This window comes from Chrysochloris asiatica, unplaced genomic scaffold, assembly GCF_000296735.1.
Source record: "Chrysochloris asiatica unplaced genomic scaffold, ChrAsi1.0 scaffold00011, whole genome shotgun sequence".
NCBI lineage: Eukaryota > Metazoa > Chordata > Mammalia > Afrosoricida > Chrysochloridae > Chrysochloris > Chrysochloris asiatica.
The window spans coordinates 36,495,211-36,508,465 of NW_006408529.1; positions in this window are offsets into that span (position 1 = coordinate 36,495,211).

A 13,255-nucleotide genomic window follows, 5' to 3' on the forward strand; every position below is an offset into this window, starting at 1 on the left:
TTCTTCCACTCATCAGTAGACCAATGTGGTCACCAGCCAGCTTATATGCCTGTTTGTATGTTCGGTCTTAGAGGGGAGTTTGTCCTGAAGACACTTGATTGCTATCCTTGATGTCTTCATGGTGAACAGCTTGCTTATTCTTGTAGTAGCCAGTCATGCTGACATTTTTGTTTTGGGTTTTTCCTGATGATATTTCTTTGAAGATGTATCCTCTCTCACTCTAGCTGTTCCAGGCTGGTCTACTTGTCCTTTCTAGTGGGAATGTCCCACCTCATAAGGTTCTGGGTGGGACTCAGGACACCACCTAAGGTACTATACTCTGTAAAGGCTTTGCACAAGGCCTATTTCACTGGGCAAGTTCTAGAACCCTTTTTAGGTATTCCAATCACTTATAGGCTGAAGACGGGCTTACAAGTTTTCTCTAATCATGTTTCCCAGCATTCTTTTCTATCCCACTCAAGTGTGTCTTTTACAACAGTAGGCAAGGGAAAGTAATATACATAAGGCAGTCAATCATTTTAGTATTAGTTCTCCTCTTCAAGCTATACCTAGATCCCTGTATCCCAGAGCCCTGTTGTTCCAAGGTTGAGCATGCATTACTATTAACCTCTGTCTCACTTAGGACATGCAAACCTATCTCAGTGTTCTTCTGCTTCCTCCCCCTTCTTGTATTGCCCTCCCCAACACCCAAACTAAACCCCCCACCCCAACCCCATTGTTGTGGTTACCTTATATTCCATTAATTCTTCCCTTCATTTGTTGTTGTTGTTGTTAAGTGCCATCGAGTCAGTTCCAACCCATAGCGACCCTGTACAGGGTTTTCGAGGGTGTAAATCCTTATGGGAGTAGAAAGCCTCATCTTTCTCCCACGGAGCGGCTGGTAGTTTCAAACCGCTGAGCTTAAGACTGACCTCCCAGATCCTCTGTTCTTATATTTTTATTCTGTTCTTGACTCTTCCATTTGCCAATTGAGCTCAGGGTGATGCTGCCACGTACGTCATTCTCTAGTTGTTGTCTGTTCTTGTTGATTCTTAGTCCACAGAACTTCCTTTAGGATGTTTTTCATAGCAGGGTTGGCCTTGGCAAAATCCCTTAGCTTCTGTTTATCCTGGAATGTTTTGATGACACCATCATATTTGATTGACAACTTTGCTGGGTAGAGGATTCTTAGATGGCAGTTTTTTTCTTTCAAGGTTTTATATATGTCTCCCCATTGCCTTCTTGCCTGCATGATTTCTGTGGAGAGATCCAAGATTAATCTGATTTGCTTGCCTTTGTATGTTATACTTCTCTTTTCCCTAGCTGCTTTCAGGATTCTGTCCTTACCTTTGATTTTGGAAAGCTTGGTTATTATATGTCTTGATGATTGTCTTTTAGGGTCTATCCTTCCTGGGGTTTGTTGAGCTTCTTGAATGCTTATCTTTTCACTTTTCAGGATGTTAGGGAAATTTTCTTCCAGAAGCTCTTCAACTATCTCTTCTGTGGACTTGTGTGATTCTTCTTGTTCCAGAATGCCGATAATTCTTAGGTTATTCCTCATCATGTTGTCCAACATGAATCTTAGGCCTTCTTCAGATTTTTGTTATCCTTTTTTGTGTTTGCTCTTCTATCTTAGTAGTATTGAGAGACTTATCTTCTAGGTCACTAGTTCTGGCTTCTAGTTCTTCAATTCTACTCCTTTGTCTTTTCAGTTTAGTGTCCATTTCTCATATTCTATTATTAATCGTTTGGACCTCTTTCTGTAGGTTTTGAATTGTTTCCAATGCTGTATCTACCTTATTTGATTGTTCCTGTAGTGCTTTCCTGACTTCTTCCTTATTTTTCTCAACTCCATTGTATAGTGTTTTGATACATTTTCTAATCATTTTTCTGAATTCCTTCTCTGACATTTCCAAAGCCTGCCCATCTTCCAGTATGGGGTGTAGGTCTACTTCCAGGTCATTTTTCTCAGTCAATTTATCTCATTTCTGGACATGTGCTGATATGGTCATCTGCTTCTGTTTTTTGGGCATATTCAGGAGTTATCTGTGGTCTTAATACTTAGATTGGTTTATATTTTGGTATTTTTTATGCGTTCTGATTGCTTCCAGGTAGATGTGATAAAGAGACGCTTCCCTTTTCACTCTTCTTTCTGAGAAATTTCAAGATGCCACTGTTGGTCGTTGTGATGTAACTCAGGATTTAATTTTCTCCCTATTTCCTTTTCAGTCTGCCTGTCCTCCTCCACAATGCCTGTTCAGGCCTTTTTCTAGTTAGAAACAGTTCAGAGCTGGCTGTGGCCATTTGCTTTTAAGTGTAAACTGTCATGTTAAATTTTGAGGAGATCTGTGCGCATGCATAGTAGAATCTTCCAGAAGTGGGGGTGGGGTGTCCACTTGTTCAGGCCCCCCTCTAGTCACCAGAATGGAGGTGCACAGACAGTGAGAGACCAATGAGCACATACCAAAAAAAAAAAAAGAATGTCCACACCTTTATCTCTGCGGTTCTGTCCCGTGTTCGTGGCTGCTCTGATCCTTTTCCCACTTGGTCTCACCCAAGATGGCCAATACCTCTTAGTTTTTTATTTCCCTTTTTAGCCATTAGATTTCATTTTTAATATTGAGTATATTCTATATTTTAGACCAGGGAGCATGAAACCATTAGGCAGTTGCAGTTAATGAGTTTCATCATTATATACAATACATTGAACAGTGTTTTATTTAAACTGGGCAAGAAGTAACAATATATACACACTGTATTTGTGACAGATGGCAAGTTTTCCTGATAGATGCAAACAAAGAACGTGAAGATTGAGGACTGAGGCTCTGAGAAATCAAGATCAAGATAAGACCAACTCATTGTTACTCTACCCATAGACTGCACTTCCACAGGAATGCTATAACCTGAGGACATAGTGAGCAGACCTTCCAGCCTCCATATATCTTCCTATAGATTTATTACAGAGCAGTAAGGTCTATCATTAGACATTTTCCCTTGAGTCTTGAAGGGCTAACCAATGTTTATGGTTCTGTTTTGAAGATTACAAATCACCTCTGGGAATACTTCTTAGTTAATACCTTAGGGAAAACTCTTTAACCAGTTAATCAAGATGAGTTGATGGATCTTTAATGGAAGAAGTAGTTAATGTTAAGAGCTTGGGCTTTAGAGTTTAAATTCTGCCTCTGTCACTTACGAACTGAGTGATGTGGGACCAGTTGTCTCTGCCAATCCTTAGTTTCTTCATCTATAAAGTAAGGATGATATTTAGCCTAAATGGCAGTTGTAAGGGGAAAAAAAAGTATATGAAATTATTGACACAATTCTTGTTGTTTTTAAGTGCCATCAAGTTGATTCCAACTCACAGTGACCCTCTATGGGGTATCCAAGGAGCAGCTGATAGGTTTGAACCACTGACCTTGTGATTTGCAGTCCAGTGCTTATCCTACAGTGCCATATCAGGAATGTTGTTGTCAAGTACCGTCGAGTCGATTCTGACCATAGCGTCCCTGTATAGGGTTTCCAAGGAGCAGCTGATGAGCTTGAACCACTGACCTTGCAGTTCCAATGGCTTTGCAGTCTGGCTCATTAACCCACAGCACCACACCAGGACTCCAGGAATAGATGGTGCCTATTGGAGTCCTGGCATGGCACTTTGAGTTAATGTGCTGGAATGCAAAGTCATTTGAACTACAAGGTCAGCAGTTCAAGCTCACCAGTCACTTTTGGAAACCCTATACAGGGTCGCTATGGGTCAGAAATGACTCTATGGCATTAACAACAACATGCTATGACAACCAGGTCAGTATGCAGCTGTTAGCTCCCAACAGAGATGATGTGCCTCCCTCCATCATGGACATCTCCAACAGGTGAGTGAAGAAGCGTATTTTCCATTGCTGGGCATCCGCTTCCCTGCCAACTGTGAGCTGTAGGGTAAGAGGCCGTGGCTGACCAGATTAGCATCTTCTCTAATATACAACCCTGCCCACATAAAATCAATACCTTCTCTAGTTGGCATACTGGGGCTCAGACTGGGCTTGGAAGACAAGAAACAGTCTTAAATATAGAAATTGGGAGAGTTCCCAAAAGAAATGTCATCAGTTGAAGAATTCTGCCTTGAGGAGAGTTTCTTATGCCCATTTTCTCTCCAGGAAGTGATGATGTTTGTGAATCATCAGGATTCTTGGCCACTTTCTTCTTTGCAGACTGGGTCTAAAGTTATCAGTGACAAATGAAGGCTAGGTAAAATGGGCAAAGTAGGAAAAATGCATAGTTAAAAGACTCTCCTAAGAAAAGCCCATTTCTTCTAGAGCTCTAAATACATGCTGTAACTCAGGACTATGGTTTTTATGGGCACATGCAAATATCCTCATCATAACTCTTTTATTGTCTCTAGCAAATTACCATGAACTTTTCTTTAGAATAGTCTTTAACTTCATCCTGTTATCAGCGACTTGATTCCAAACCACAGTGACCTTATAAGACAGAGTAAAACTGTACCATAGCCATTCCATGGCTGCAATCTTTACCAGAGCAGACTGCCACAGCTTTCTCATATGGAACATATGGTGTATTTGATCTGCCAACATTTGGGTTAGCAGCCAAGCTCTTAACCATTGTGCCACCAGGGTTCCTTCTTTTTAACCTGTTGTTTAGTTGGTTTCAACCTGGTATAGAATTTCTCAGGAGTGACTGGTGGGTTTGTATCACTGACATTGTGGTTTAGTAGTTCAGTGTTTACCCCCCAGTGCCACACCAGGACTCCAAGTTTTTAATCTAGAGATTCCAAAACCTGACACTCCATTACCTGGGGAGATTTGTTTGTTTTCTAAAATAAGAAAACACTCAGATACTAGCACCTAGACACTTTGACTCATGATATATGAGAGGTTTACAAGTCAAGAGTATAGATCCTGAGACTAGATTGTTGTATTGGTGTTGTTGTTAAGTGCCATCAAGTCAATATTGACTCATTCAGACCCTACGTACAACAGAATGAAGCACTGTTTGGTCCTGCACCATCTTCATGATGTTCTCTTCTGATTCTGACTTGATGTCCTGGAAGTCCCCTGTTGATGTATTGCTACAGCCATTTTGAATAAACTTTAGCAAAATTTACTTGACCCTCCAAGACTGAAACTCAAAGGGAACACATGAGCAGGCATGTAAGCTTGCTGGCAACCATGTTAGTCTACTGGTAAGTGGAAGAGGGGGAAAGGTGGCAATGAAGATATGGGCTGAGTTCAATCATGTTCCATATACTCCCATCGACCTGGAGATGAGAGACAGAAGAGGAAGGGCTGATTGGTCTGAAGTGTGATGAGACCTGGGGACACCTGATCCCATGGACAAGGACATAACCAAGAAGGTATACAAAGTGAGGGGAGACACACAAGAACACCCAAACTTGTAGATAGTACCCATTCAACCTAACTTCAATGGCTTGATGATCAGAACTTGACAAGAGGAAGATTTAAAAAAAAAATTTTTTTTATAAAGGAAACAAGTGTAAATTGCTACAGTTTGGTGAGCTTGACTTATACTTATGGATGTAGTAGCTCAAAATGCCAATTGAGAGGAAAGGAGTCTTCACATCAAGTATCAATCTTATCCCCTCTGTATAGAGGGTTGGTATGGATGGGCAACTTAGATATTGGCTACCTAAAATGGGGAGGGGGTGCTATAAAGACACAAAGTGACTGGCTTACAAGTTTTCAAGAGGGAATTTAGTTTCAGAGTGTGTGTGGGAAGATAGAGTCCCCACTGAATAGTTTTCATCTTGTCTAAACAGGTCTGGTGAAAGATTCTTATGCTTCAATAGTAATTGTTATCATGACTATCACTGTCACAGGCTGTAAAGGTAGACATTTGTAACAAAAAGGGGGGAGTAGTTAATCTTACAATCCAGGAACAGAGGACCCTAGGACCATCAAGGGAGAAGAGCACAAGTGGAATGTGGGACACCAGAGATGGAGGCAGAGATGAGGACATGGAGACATGGAGCAGCTGAGGACTCTAGATTCATGGAAAGAGAAAGGCTGTGTGCTTGCAGCCAAGAGGCAGGCTTGCAGAATGTGCTCTTCAGTTGTTTAAATAATTATATATTCCTAAGCATTTTTGTGTACATCCCACACACACATACACACAAAAACACAGTGAGAATAGAAGCAAATACTGTTGAATGACTATGTACAGAGGAGATTGTAATCATTACAATGAAACAATGAGTGTAAAACCAATGTTCTCCCATGTAAACTATCACTCAATTCACAATAAAAAAAAATTTTTATTTATTTGGATGTGATATTAATGATATTGTTTGATAATTTCTGCATTCTGTTGGGTAACCTTTCTTTGGAATGGTTATCTTTCCCAGTGGGCTGGCCAGGTAACTGTCTCCCAAATTTCTTGGCTTAGACTAATGAGTGCTTCCAGCAATGTTTTCATTTGCTGAAACATCTTAATTGGTATTCTGTCAATTCTTGGAGACTTGTTTTTCATCAGTGACTTCAATGCAACTTGGACTTCTTCCTTCAATACCATTGGTTATTGATCATATGCTTCTGTCTGAAATATATATATTTTGGCGCAGTGATTCTATTGATTCCTTCCATCTTCTTTTGGTGCTTCCTACATCATTTAATATTTTGCCCATTTGTTGTTGCTGTTGTCAAATGTTGTCAAATTGGTTTCAACTCATAATGACCCTGTATAGGATTTCCAAAGACTAACTGGTGGATTTGAGCTGCCAACCTTATGGCTAGCAGTCCAGTGCTTATCCAAAAGTAATACACCAGGACTCCATTTTGCCCATAGAATATTTCAATATTGCAACTCAAGTCTTGAATCTTTTTTCATTTCTTTCAGCTTGAGAAATGCTGAATATTTTCTTACCTTTTGATTTTATAGCTCCAAATCTTTGTAAATTTCATTATAAAACTTTATTTTGTCTTCTAGAGTTGCTCCTTGAAATCTGCTCTTCAGGTTTTTTTTACTTCATTATTTCTTCTGTCCATTTTAGCTACTGTACATTCAACAGCAAGTTTCAGAGTCTCTCATCTGATGTCCATTTTGACCCTTTCTTTCTTTCTTGTCTTTTTAATGGCCTTTATTTCCTTCATGTATGAGGTCCTTGATGTCATCCCACAACTCATCTAGTATTCAGTCATTAGTGTTCAATGAATCAAATCTATTTCTGAGATAATATCAAAATTCAGATTAGATATATACTCAAGGTCATACATGCATGAACTTGTTTTAATTTTCTTCAGCTTCAACTTGAACTTGCATAGGAACAATTGATGGTCTCTTCCACAGTCAGTCCCTGTCCTTGTTCTGAATGATGATATTGGACTTCTCCATCATCTCTTTGCACAGATGTAGTTGATTTGATTCCTGTGCATTCCATCTGGTGAGATCTATGTATATAATCACTGTTTATGTTGTTAAGAAAAAAAAAAAAAAAAAAGATTTGCAATGAATAAGTCACTGATCTTGTAAAATTCTATCATGAAATCTCCTGTCTCATTTTTACCGCCCAGGTAATATTTTCCAGCTACCAATCCTTCTTTATTTCCAACTTTCATATTGCTTGTTGTTGTTGTTAAGTGCCATTGAGTCGGTTTCGACTCATAGCAACCCTGTATAGGATTTACAAGGAGTGGCTGGTGAGTTTGAACCACCGACCTGATGGTTCAAACCGACCTTGTGATCCAGTGTTTTATCCCACAGTGCCACACCAGTAATTATCAATACTTGTTTGATCAATTTCAGACTGAAGAAGTTGGAAAATACCATCAGCTTCTTCATCTTTGACATTAGCGGTTGCTGCCTAAATTTGAATAGTGTTGTATTGACTGGTCTTCCTTGTAGGTATGCAGATATTACCTTATCACTGACCACATTATACTTCACAATAAATCTTCAAATATTCTTTTGAACAGTGAATGGAACACCATTCGTCTTCAATTTTTCAGATGAAGTCTGATTCAAAATAGTCAAAAGCAGTCCATTTCAGCTCACTAATGCCTAGGATATTGTTCTTTGAACATTAAATTTCATTTTGTATAATTTCCAATTTTTCTTTTTATACTTCATACATCCCACACTCTGATTACTAATGGATGTTTGCAGCTGTTTCTTCTCATTCTGAGTCATGCTTCATCAGCAAATGAAGGTCCTGAAAGCTTTACTCCATACATATAATTATGGTCAACTCTACTTTGAGGAGGCAGTTCTTTTCAGTCATATTTTGAATGTCTTCTAACACAAGGGGCTCAATATCTTGTGTTATATCTGACAATGTTCCACTATTATCCTCTGTTGATTTTTTTCAAAGGTAGATTGTCATATTATTCTTATATATCTTAGCATGGAAGTTCAACTGAAACCTGGTCATCATAGATGGCCCATTAATATTTGAAATCCCGGTCGCATAATTTCCAGCATTACAGAAACATGTGATGCACCTCAGTATGACACATTGACAGCCAAGTAAGTAATGACAGCCAGATTGCCTGAATAGAAATCCCAGCATCCTTATTTACTGTGTGTGTCTGTGATCAGGTCTCTTGTCTGTACTTCAGTTTCTTCATCTAAAAAACTAGGGTAATAGCAGTAACCTAGCTCCTAAGAGTTGTTAACAGCATGAAATGAGTTATTACTATTAAGTATGGGATAGGGTCTAGAATCTGATAGTTCAAAGAGGCAGTAGATCATGAGACAGTTAATCAAGGGAATCACTTTTCCACAAAGCTATTTTAATTAATTTCACCCATTAGTCTTTCATGTGATTTCAGAAATAGAAACAAGAGATTAAGGAATAGCAAAGTAAGGTTTGGCAAATAACTGATAGACAAGAAAGATGAAAATTTGAAGGCATTACTTTTTATTTTTTTAACTTTTTATTGTGAATTGAGTGAAACATTTTAGACAAGATCATCAGTTTTGCATTCAATGAATCATCCACTTTGTTTCATCTCAATGATTGCAGCAAGTTATCCCACTTCCTCGCTGTGGTTCCTATTTCCATTCCATTCACTATCCCATCCCTTCTCAACTTTGTCCTTAGGTAAATGTTGCACTTTGGTTTTGAATGCTTGACCATTTCATCATTCATAGTAAGCACATCTTACTAGCGTTGTGGCCTTCCTTCCCACCCCCATATAGTTTATAGCAGATATATTACTTGGCTAAAAGTTAGTCCATGAGGGGGGAGTACCTTTCTAGATGGTTGAGGGCCATAGTCTCAGACATCTCAAATCTTTTTCTGACCAGTAAGCCTGGTCATTTTGTTTTTGTTTTTAATAATTTTTAGTTTTGTTACACATATTCTGCCACTCTGTCCAGGGTCTTCTAATGTGGTCCCTTTCAGAGCAGTTGGTAGTGGTAGCTGGACACTGACTAGTTCTGGTTTCAGTGTCATGGAGACTGATGTTCATGTGTTTCACTAGTCCATTGGACTCATTGGTTTCAAGCCTATTCAGTTCTCACTACACATCTTTCTTCTGCACATTGGGAGACCAATAGATGCACCTTAGATGACCATTCATGAGCTTTAAGATTCCAGATGCTACTTATCAAAGTAGGGTTTAGAACATTATCTTTGTGGACTATGTTAATATCAATTGACCATGGTGACCCCTGAGACTGTGGTCCTGAGACCCAAGGCTCAGCAACTTATTGCCCTTAGATGCTTGATGATATCTAAGAGGTTTTTATCATTTTGCCTGATATAAGAAGTCATTGCTTTTTGATTATTCCTTATACGGATACATTTACAAAACGTTGGATAATTTTCAAGATAAATCACTTACATCAAGAAGCACAAAGTCAAAAGATTGGAAGCAAACCCAAAATTATAGGATTGCATAAGACAAATCAGAAGGAAATTAAAAGATTGCCAAAAACATTTATTTAAAAACGGCTTGAATTATACACTAAATTTCAAGAAAATCAGACACGCTAATCTTAAAGTGGAGAAAATTCCATCAAACTAGATCCATATATATTTAGAGCTCCTCACCTATGTGGCACTGTGAGGTAATGCGTCAGACTGCAAAGTTGTTTGAACAGTAAGGTCAGTAGTTCAAGCTCACCAGCTGCTCCTTGGAAACCCTACACAGGGTCGTTATGGGTGGGGATTGACTTAACGGCACTTAACAACAACAACAACAATATATATATACACACACACGTATATATGTGTGTGTGTGTAATCCTTAAGACTTTCTACATAGACAATTACACTATCTGCAAATAGATATAGTCTTATTTCTTCCTTTCTAATCTATATAATTTTTATTTCTTTTTCTTGTCTTAGTGCAGTGGCTATAACGTCAAGCACTATGTTAAGTGAGTGATGAAAACGTACTTCTTTGTTTTGTTCCTAATCTTAGGAGAAAGTAGTCAGCACTTCATCATTAAGTATAAACTAGCTATAGATTTTTGTGTTTTCTGTTTTGGGTATTTTATTTGTTTGTTTGTTTGTTTGTTTGAGCAAGATTCTCTTTATCAATTTTAGATATTTCCCGTCTATTGCTAACTAGCTGAGAGATTTTATATTAAATCAATGTTAGATTTTTGCCATATGCTCTTTTTTTTTTTTTTTTTTTTTTTTTTTTTTTTTGCCTTTTGCCAAGTGACATATCAATTGATATACCTACGTGATTTTTTTTTTCTTTAGTTTATTGATATGGGGGAGTACACCGATAGATTTTTAAATTTTGAACCCGTGTTACATACCTAGACTAAATCCCATTTAATTGTTTTCTTCTTACACATTGTTGGATTCAGTTTGTCAGAATTTTGAGGATTTTCACATGAAAATTCATGAGATATGTTGGTTTGTTATATTCTATTTTACATGGTCTTTTTCTGATTTTGATATCAGGGTAATACTGGTTCCATAAAATGATTTGGAAAGTAAATGAAGTATAGGATTTGGTGAATGTAAAACTTATGATCTTGTTTGTAAATCTTCACTCAATTCACAATAAAAAAATTTAAAAAAGAGAGAGACCTGGAAAGTGTTCTTTCCTCTTATTCCTTGGAAGATATTGTGCAAAATTGCTGTTAATTCTTCTTTGAATATTAAGTAGACTCCTCTAGGGAAACAATTTAGGCAATATATGCATCACATAATGAGTATGAACTTATGTTTCCTCTCCTTGAGGGAGGAGTAGCTATATAAATTATTGGGACTTCTTCTACATGAAAGATTTATCCCTTCTCCTCTATTCATTCATTCATCCATTTCAGTATATATTCATGAATATTTATTTTATACTTTAGGTTATAATTCAATACTACTTTATGTTTTTGGTCAAATTGTCCCAGCTTTGGCCATTGGTAGATGTTTCAATTGCCTATTATCGTGTCCTTTTGATATGCCTCCATCAGTGCGGGGTTTTCCTTTCTGTTTTTTTTTTTTTTTTTTTTGTGGGTTTTTTTTTCCTGTGTGTAATGAGATGGGGATGGGACATATATCTTTGATGATTATTCAAAGAGTCTATTTTATCTAACTGATATTTTTAGTTTATGGTTTTCATGAAATCATTAATGTCTTCTAAGTTATCATATTTATTAAAGTTGCCCACAATATTCCTTTAGTAACTGTCCAGTGTCTGCAGGATCTTTAACAATTCTCTCATTCTATTACTGATATTGGTAATATATGACTTCGCTCTTTTTATTTTTGTTAGTCTTGATAGAAGTTTATCAGAGAACCTGCCTTTTGATTCATTGGTTTTTTCCTACAGGAATATTTTCAATTTCATATATTTCTGCTCTTTATTGCTTCCTTCTTTCTGCTCACTTTGGGTTAATTTTTCTGTTCTTTGTCTGGTTTTCTGAGGCAGGAACTTAAAATACTAATTTGAGATCTTTTCTCATGTCTCACCACCACTTGTCTGTCAGTTTGTTGTACTGTGGTGGTGTGTGTTCCTGAAATTCTGTAACTATACCACCAGTATGTTAAACACCAGCAGGGCCACTAATGGTAGACAGGCTTCAGCTGAGCTTCCTGATGAAGACAGACTAGGAAGAAGGAGAGACAGATTATTTCTAATTATTTAGTGACTGAAAACCTTATGAATAGCAGTGGCATACTGTTAGTACCAGAATAGTGAATATTGAAATATGATGAAAAGCACCAGACTATTGTCAGCTGTAGTGCCAGAAGATGAGCCTGTCAGGTTGGAAGGCATTCAAATTTGACTGGGGAAGAGCTGCCTCTGTGAAGTAGAGTTGACCATGATGAGGCAAATGGACCTTTGGGACCTTCATTTGCTGATGGGACACAACTCAAAATGAAGAAAAACAATGTAAACATCCAGTAATAATCAGAACATGGAATATATGAAGCATGAATCTAGGAAAATTGAAAATTGTCGAAAATGAAATGGAATGCATAAACATTGATATCTTAGGAATTAGTGAGCTGAAAAGGACTGGTATTGGCCATTTTGAATCTGACAACCATATGGTTTACTATGCCAAGAATGACAAATTAAAGAGGAATGGTGTCACATTCAACATCAAAAAGAACATATCAAGATCTGTATTCAAGTACAAAGCGTTTATGATAGGATAATATCCATATATCTACAAGGAAGACCAATTAATATCATTATTACTCAAATTTACACACCAACCACTAAAGCCAGTGATGATGAAATTGAAGAATTCAACCAAATTCTTCAGTCTGAAGCTGATCAAGCATGCAATCAAGATGTATTGATAATTACTGGCAATTGGAATGCAAAAGCTGGAAACAAAAAGGTTGAATCAAGAATTTGAAAATATGGCCTTGGTTATAGAAATGATGCTGGATATTGCATGATAGAATTTTACAAGACCAATGACTTCTTCATTGAAAATACCTTTTTAAAACAATATGCAAGGCAACTATGCAAATAGATATCACCAGTTGGAATATATGGAAATCAAATTGACTACGCAAAGGCTTTAGATTGTGTGGATCATGACTAGCTATGTCATGATCCATGAAGAACACGGTCAGCATTTCTCAAGCTGGGGGAACTGAAGGAAAAAATCAAGCCTCGACTTTCGTTATTGAAAGATTCACTGGGCAAATTATTGAATGATGCAGAATGCATCAAGAAAAGATGGAAGGAATACACAGAGTCATTGTACCAAAAGGAAATGGTTAATGTTCAACCATTTCAAGAGATACCATATGAACAAGAGCCAATGATACTCAGAGAGGAAGTCCAAAGTGCATTGAAAGAAGTGGCAAAGAACAAGGCACCAGGAATTG